Below are 8272 nucleotides of genomic sequence, written 5' to 3' on the forward strand. Positions count from 1 at the left end.
TCCACCAAGCACACCTAGGTTGGACCAACTTTCACCAACTCATCTCGAACCCCAAATTTGCTTCGACCTACTAGGTTTCCCTAGTAAAGTGGTCAAAACATCCATTACAACACGACTGGTCTTTCTGGTGGTCGACCTAGGCGACTTTGTTCGACGACCACCACCCCATGGAACTAAAAGACGTCCCTTGATACGGACCACCGATACATTTTCCGGCCTGTCTAAACTACACTCATCGAAATTTTTTTGGGTCCCCACCGTCATACAAGTTTGCCTAGGTCAAGTTTTTCTTCCGGATCGGCCGCGGACCTCACTTTTCATTATCTAGGGAGGCCATAGGGCCCCAAAAGGGGTTTTTTAAAATTTTCGACACTTTCGACTTTGGTCGGATTTTTTCCGATTTTGGTCCGACCTAGGGACTTGGTGGTCCAAGGAGCCTCGGGACCAAACTTTTTTCTCAGGGGTCCCTACCTCCATACAACTTTGCCTAGGTAAATTTTTTGTTCCAAATCGACCGCGGATTTCACTTTTCAATATCTGGGGCTCGTGTAGAGTCCGAATATGAGGTTTTCTCATTTTTCGACATTTTCGACTTTTTTCGACTTTTTTCGGGTTTTTCGACCTAGGGGTCCGCCGAACAAATTTTGGGTCAAAAATTTTTATTGAACTAGTCGAAAGTACGCAAAAAGATAAGACTTTTTGCCGAAGACACCATGCCCCGGAACCGACTCCTTCCCCTTCAAAATTGGGGACAAACGTGATTTTTGAAACTTTTCCTTAGGGAGCCCAAGACTTAGAAAATTTTCAAATTCTCGATTTTTCGATTGCGAGCTAGCGCTTTGCGGTCTTCGGCAATGTTGTAGATCTCGACGAGATAAGACTTTTTGGTCAAGGGACATTTTGCCCTCCGACCCCTCCTTCCCCCCGCAAATCGCCCCCCAAAGTGCAATTTTTGCATTTTCACCTCTTTGCACGCACTGTTCGGCCCAAATGGCCACTTTCTATGGGTCTGAGCGCTTTGCGGTCTTCGGCAAACTTTTAGAGCGTACCAAGCCCTAATTATAATTCTTCTACACCACCTTCGTACCTCTTCATCCCTGGCCGCTATTCGCGTACCAAGGTAATTTTTGTTCATTTTGTCAACATTTTTCATCTTTGACTGCTTATATCGGCCTTGCCATGAACCGATAGCGCTTCGCTGTGTTCTAACGTAAGTTAGTACTGCTCAATACCTTTACAAATCATGTCTTAGATTGTCATTTGCTTGCATACAGCCGGAGCTATGAGCGATACCGTAAAAAGTACCGAAACTTGGAAAAATCCTTTGATCGCCCATATCCCCCCTTTGGGGGCCAGATATCGAAAAAAGTTCTGATTCAAAAAGTTGCGCATTAACGTGTTCTAGTTATGCCTAGAACATTTCACTTCGCTAGCTGGCCTGCAACTTAGCCGTAATTGGGATTTTAGGGTGTTCATGGAGGGCCCATTTCCTGCGACTTGGTATCTTTTGGGCCCTATGTTTCTCTAATATCTCCACGAGTTTTCCAGATAGCCTTTTCAAACTTTCAGGGTGCCTAGAACACCTCAAGACCTTTCCAACGCTATGCCGTTTGCCTCGCTCGGACATCTACAGCCAAAGTTATTCGAGGTACACGGTACCTTACCCTGTTTTCTCAGTACTTGGTCGAAAATTTCGATCAGCCATATGACCGACTTGGACAACCCTGAGCGGGTTGACCCCATATAACTAAACTTTCGTCTCGTGGAGGCAAACTTATAAATATTCCACGTCAACTCGCTATCTCGTACCGCCTTGACGGTATACTTGGTCCAAGGGCCATTTCCAGCGACTTGGTCGCAATTTCGCTCTAAGTTTCGCTAATACCTTCGTCCGTGGACATGGTGATTTTTTGTTCGTATTTTTCCTTGATAGTCCCACTCAAGACTATTCCATACCAGAGCCAAGCGTCCCGCTAAGTGCCATACAGCCTGAGCAGTAATTCATGAAAGGTACCTCTACCAGTTTTTGCCATACTTGGGTACAAACTTTGGATCGCCCATATCTCCACTTTGGAGGCCAGCCAGCACCTTGGCCTCATATACTTTTTTGTTGGTCATACCATGCACCAAATATAATTGTTCTACGCCAACTTGCTATCTCTTCTCCAACTTGCCGTTATTCTTGGTCCAAGTCCCATTTCATTCGTTTTTGGACCCATTTTGCTATATGTTTCACTAATAGCTTCGGCCATGGACAAGCTGATTTTCTATTTGTATTTTTCCTTGATAGTCCCACTCAAGACCATTCCAAAACACACCGCAGCTTGTCGCTCGGTGGCAAACTGACCGAGTTATAATTCATGAAAGGTACCTCAACTTGGTACACCACGTGGTCGGCCCAAACCATAAACCGACCAAACGACCGACTTGGAGCACCCTGACCGGGTTGGCCCCATATAATGAAAGTTGCGTCTCTACACGCTCAACTTATGAATATTCTACGCCAAGTCGCTATCTCTTACCGGTAAGCCGGTATTCACCTTCCAAGGGGGATTTTGGTCAAGTGCCATTTCCTGCGACTTGGTCCCCGAATACGACCATCATCACCTAATATCTCCGTGGTCTTTCAACTCAGCCTCATGAAACTTTCAGGGTAGATAGGTCTCCCCGAGACCTTTTCAACGGTATGCCGTTCGCCTCGCTCGGCCATCTACAGCCGAAGTTATTCATGGTACTTGGTAGCTTACCCTGTTTTTTCCATACTTGTTCGTACTTGGGTACAAACTTTGTATCGCCCATATCTCCACTTTGGAGGCCAGCCAGCACCTTGGCCCCATATACTTTTTTGTTGGTCATACCATGCACTAAATATAATTGTTCTACGTCAACTTGCTATCTCTTCTCCAACTTGCCGTTATTCTTGGTCCAAGTCCCATTTCATTCGTTTTTGGACCCTTGTTGCTCTATGTTTCACTAATAGCTTCGGCCATGGACAAGCTGATATTCTGTTTGTATTTTTGCTTGATAGTCCCTCTCAAGACCATTCCAAATCACAACGGAACTTGTCGCTCGGTGGCAAACTGACCGAGTTATAATTCATGAAAGGTACCTCAACTTGGTACACCACGTGGTCGGCCCAAACCATAAACCGACCAAACGACCGACTTGGAGCACCCTGACCGGGTTGGCCCCATATAATAAAAGTTGCGTCTCTACACGCCCAACTTATGAATATTCAACGCCAAGTCGCTATCTCTTACCGGTAAGCCGGTATTCACCTTCCAAGGGTGATTTTGGTCAAGTGCCATTTCCTGCGACTTGGTCCCCGAATTGGACCATCATCACCTAATATCTCCGTGGTATTTCAACTCAGCCTCATGAAACTTTCAGGGTAGATAGGTCTCCCCAAGACCTTTCCAACGATGAGCCGTTTGCCTCGCTCGGCCATCTACAGCCGAAGTTATTAATGGTACTTGGTACCTTACCCTGTTTTTTCCATACTTGTTCGTACTTGGGTACAAACTTTGGATCGCCCATATCTCCACTTTGGAGGCCAGCCAGCACCTTGGCCCCATATACTTTTTTGTTGGTGATACCATGCACCAAATATAATTGTTCTACGCAAGCTTGCTATCTCTTCTCCAACTTGCGGTTATTTTTGACTCAAGTCCCATTTCCATAGTTTTTGGTACCAATTTGCTCTATGTTTCGCTAATAGCTTCGCCCAAGGACTTTGTGATTTTTTGTTCGCATTTTTCCTAAATAGTCCCACTCAAGACTATTCCAAATCACACCTTAGCTTGTCGCTCAGTGCCATACAGCCAGAGTTTTAATTCATGAAAGGTACATCACCTTGGTACACCACGTGGTCGGTCCAAACCATCAACCAACCATATGACCGACTTCGAGCCGAGCTAGCGGCTAGGCTCAATATAATGAAATGCGTGTCTTGATGCGGGCTACTGACGGTCTGAACAATGTAGCTCGCTAGCTCGTCTCTAAACTTGTGTTTTGGTCGAATATTGGGTGTTCATGTACCACTTCGGGTAACATGGACTTTGGTGCAACTTTACCACTTGTGCACTTAATAACTTCCCGGTCATTCAAGTCTTTGCCTTCATACTTTCAGGGTAGTTAGGTCTCGTCGAGACCTTTCCATACATATGCCAAACTCATCGATCGGACATCTATAGCCCGAGTTATTCGCGGTACACCGTACCTTACCCTGTTTTTTCCTCAATTGGGTACAAACCTTGGAACACCCATATCGCCCCTTTAGAGACTAGCTGGCACGTTGGCCTCATATAATGATAAGTGCACCTCAACTAGGGCTACTGACGGTCAGAACATTTCAACTTGCTAGCTCGGGCCCACACTTGTGTTTTTCTCGAATATATGGTTCAAGTGTGCCACTTTGGGCACTTTTGGACATTTTGTCCCCACACAACTTTCTTGCCTTGGTAGATAGGGTCTTGTGATCTTGGGCAAAAAGATGCACCAAGATATAGTCTAACTTTCGTTCTTGTACCGCAAAGCGCTATCTCAAACACCCGAGGAGATAGAAAGTGATTATGTTCGGTATATCGGTCTTCCATGGCCTACTATGGTAAGCCCCTGCAGGTATGCAACCGAAGGTGCTTGGTACATGTATTTGGTGCAATATCGGTGCAAAGTAGGTGTTTCCTTGATCGGGCTATAACTTTCTTGGTTGATGTTGGATTGCTTTGCGGTCTTCGGGGGATAGTTAGGGAACATGTTGGCCAACATTTTCTTATTCCTCAGCCTGGCCGTACCTCTTACCGTCTAGGCGGTATACATGCTCTAAGTTGGAACTTGTGTTCCTTTGGGTAACTTCTCTGACTTTGACGCTTAATAACTTTCGTTCATATGCAGTCTAAGCTCTGCAACTCTCAGGAAAGCTAGTACTACTCATTTCCTTTCCATATCAGTCTTTGGCTTGTCGATCCGATGTCTACAGCCTGACTTATTCACGTTGCCTGTGAAGGTAGGTTTTTGCCCATTTTCCAGTTCATGTGGTAACATTCCCGGACTTTGCCGGCTTTCTCTTCATGTGGTAACTTGCTTGCTTGTGTGGTAACTTGAAAGTGTATTTCCGACAGACCCAATCTCGGACTTAGCCGATTTTTCTCTTCATATTATATGGATCCATCACTAGGCCATCTTGCTTGCTTGTGTGGTAACTTGAAAGTGTATGTCTGACAGACCCAATCTCGGACTTAGCCGATTTTTCTCTTCATATCATATGGATCCATCACTAGGCCATCTTGCTTGCTTGTGTGGTAACTTGGAAGTGTATTTCTGACAGACCCAATCTGGGACTTAGCCGATTTTTCTCTTCATATGATATGGATCCATTACTAGGCCATCTTGCTTGCTTGTGTGGTAACTTGATAGTGTATTTCCGACCGACCCAATCTCGGACTTAGCCGATTTTTCTCTTCATATAATATGGATCCATCACTAGGCCATCTTGCTTGCTTGTGTGGTAACTTGATAGTGTATTTCTGACAGACCCAATCTTGGACTTAGCCGATTTTTCTCTTCATATTATATGGATCCATCACTAGGCCATCTTGCTTGCTTGTGTGGTAACTTGATAGTGTATTTCTGACAGACCCAATCTTGGACTTAGCCGATTTTTCTCTTCATATTATATGGATCCATCATTAGGCCATCTTGCTTGCTTGTGTGGTAACTTGAAAGTGTATTTCCGACAGACCCAATCTCGGACTTAGCCGATTTTTCTCTTCATATTATATGGATCCTGGACTTAGCCGATTATTAGGTTATTTTATATGGATCCTGGACTTAGCCGATTTTTCTGTTCATATCATATGGATCTTGGACTTAGCCGATTTTTCTCTTCATATCATATGGATCCTGGACTTAGCCGATTATTAGGTTAATATATATGGATCCGGGACTTAGCCGATTTTTCTCTTCATGTAATATGGATCCTGGACTTAGCCGATTTTTCTCTTCATATAATATGGATCCTGGACTTAGCCGATTATTAGGTTAATATATATGGATCCTGGACTTAGCCGATTTTTCTCTTCATATAATATGGATCCTGGACTTAGCCGATTTTTCTCTTCATGTAATATGGATCCGGGACTTAGATGATTTTCTCTTCATATAATATGGATCCTGGACTTAGCCAATTTTTCTCTTCATGTGGTAACGTATGCCAATCGCTCACAAGTCATGGGATAAGGGTACTTGTGTTCTTCCATCTTCTAAGTCCCGCACGGGGACATCGTGATCGCCCCAAGTCCGGAATAGCGCCAAGTCAAGAACCACGGAGGCCGTGGAGGACCTGTTAGTGGCGGCCTCACTGACAGCACTAATCCGGACTTAGAAAATATATCTTTCTAATCGAACACCACACACGCAACACCACCATACCACCATCTCCTTGCAAGTACCTAAGTACCCGCAACTCCATGGTGAAGGCAATGTCACTCCATCACCAACCTCTTTGCACTGCAAGCACTTGCGTACCCACAACACTCCGAAGAAGGCAACGGCGCGCGATGCTCGACTCCACACACCACACCACACCACACCACCGATGGCCAGCCAGCCAGCCAGCCCAACTAAGGGCTAACCCACCAACCAACCACCAATGGCCTAGGCCAGCCGGATCCCACCTTCAAGTCCAAGCACAGCCAAGTGCAAGTACCGCCAAGTGTTCACCAACCGCCCAACACACCACACCACCGATGGCCAGCCAGCCAGCCAGCCCAGCTAAGGGCTAACCAACCAACCAACCACCAATGGCCTAGGCCAGCCGGATCCCACCTTCAAGTCCAAGCACAGCCAAGTGCAAGTACCGCCAAGTGTTCACCAACCAACCATCACACCAGGTCAGCCGGCCGGTACCCACCTTCAAGTGCCATTACCCTCGGGTGCAAGCTCAATCAAGTGTTAACCAACCAACCCGGCCAAGGCAGCCAACAGGCCGGCACCCTACAGCACCGACCCGCCATCACCACCTCAACCGTTGACCATGCAAGTGGCCTCGGACAACAGGTGACACCCGAAGTACATCCGAAGAACGTATATCAAGTGTTTGCTCACCAAGTCCTCAACCAACCCCAAGTACCCGGAGGTACCCAGAGTGTTGGATCCGCCAACCCGTCCCGGCACTCCAAGTCCTTGCGAACCCAAAGTGTTTGCCCGGTAGGGCCATTGTATCACAACGCTTGCGACCATGCAAGTGGCCTCGAACAAGGTGACAGGGGTATCTTCACCAAGTTCTCAACCAACCCCAAGTACCCGGAGGTACCCAGAGTGTTGGGTCCGCCAACCACTACCAGCACTCCAAGTCCTCGCGAACATAAAGTGTTTGCCCGGTAGGGCCATTAGACCACAACGCTTGCTAACCATGCAAGTGGTCTCGGACAACAGGTGACACCCGAAGTACATCCGGAGAGTGTACAACAAGTGTTTGTTCACCAAGTCCTCAACCAACCCCAAGTACCCGGAGGTACCCAGAGTGTTGGGTCCGCCAACCACTACCAGCACTCTAAGTCCTCGCGAACCCAAAGTGTTTGCCCGGTAGGGCCATTAGACCACAACGCTTGCTAACCATGCAAGTGGTCTCGGACAACAGGCGATACCCGAAGTACATCCGGAGAGTGTACATCAAGTGTTTGTTCACCAAGTCCTCAACCAACCCCAAGTACCCGGAGGTACCCAGAGTGTTGGATCCGCAAACCCGTCCCGGCACTCCAAGTCCTTGCGAACCCAAAGTGTTTGCCCGGTAGGGCCATTGTATCACAACGCTTGCTACCATGCAAGTGGCCTCGGACAACAGGTGACACCCGAAGTACATCCGGAGAGTGTACAACAAGTGTTTGTTCACCAAGTCCTCAACCAACCCCAAGTACCCGGAGGTACCCAGAGTGTTGGATCCGCCAACCCGTCCCGGCACTCCAAGTCCTTGCGAACCCAAAGTGTTTGCCCGGTAGGGCCATTGTATCACAACGCTTGCGACCATGCAAGTGGCCTCGGACAACAGGTGACACCCGAAGTACATCCGAAGAGTGTTCATCAAGTGTTTGTTCACCAAGTCCTCAACCAACCCCAAGTACCCGGAGGTACCCAGAGTGTTGGATCCGCCAACCCGTCCCGGCACTCTAAGTCCTTGCGAACCCAAAGTGTTTGCCCGGTTGGGCCATTAGATCACAACGCTTGCTAACCATGCAAGTGGTCTGGAGTATAGGTGATACTGACATACCACCGA

Source organism: Anopheles ziemanni (genome assembly GCF_943734765.1).
Source record: "Anopheles ziemanni chromosome X unlocalized genomic scaffold, idAnoZiCoDA_A2_x.2 X_unloc_125, whole genome shotgun sequence".
Lineage (NCBI taxonomy): Eukaryota > Metazoa > Arthropoda > Insecta > Diptera > Culicidae > Anopheles > Anopheles ziemanni.